The sequence below is a fragment of the Pteropus vampyrus genome, unplaced genomic scaffold, assembly GCF_000151845.1.
Source record: "Pteropus vampyrus isolate Shadow unplaced genomic scaffold, Pvam_2.0 Scaffold691, whole genome shotgun sequence".
Lineage (NCBI taxonomy): Eukaryota > Metazoa > Chordata > Mammalia > Chiroptera > Pteropodidae > Pteropus > Pteropus vampyrus.
In genome coordinates this window covers 70,727-71,028 of record NW_011889472.1, presented here as the reverse complement: position 1 = coordinate 71,028, position 302 = coordinate 70,727, and positions in this window count along the sequence as shown.

The following is a 302-nucleotide window of genomic DNA, read 5'->3' as shown; positions in this document are numbered from 1 at the left end:
AACGATATTCATTGTGAATTACTTTTCCTATTATAGAAAAATATAATCTGATAGGGTAGAGAAATAAGGTATTTTCACATCTTTTAAATGTGGACATGAGAACTATTAAGACACAAGCAAAAGAAATAACAGAAAACTGATAACAAACAATATCATTTTCCATTGGTCCATCTAAAATCTGAAATCAGTGACAACTTACAGAAGAGAAAGAAATAACAATGAAACGGGGACACAGACAGGACTAACACACTCATGACACATCTCGCCGTGAATCCACTGGGAGTCCTGTGAGCAGCAGGGCT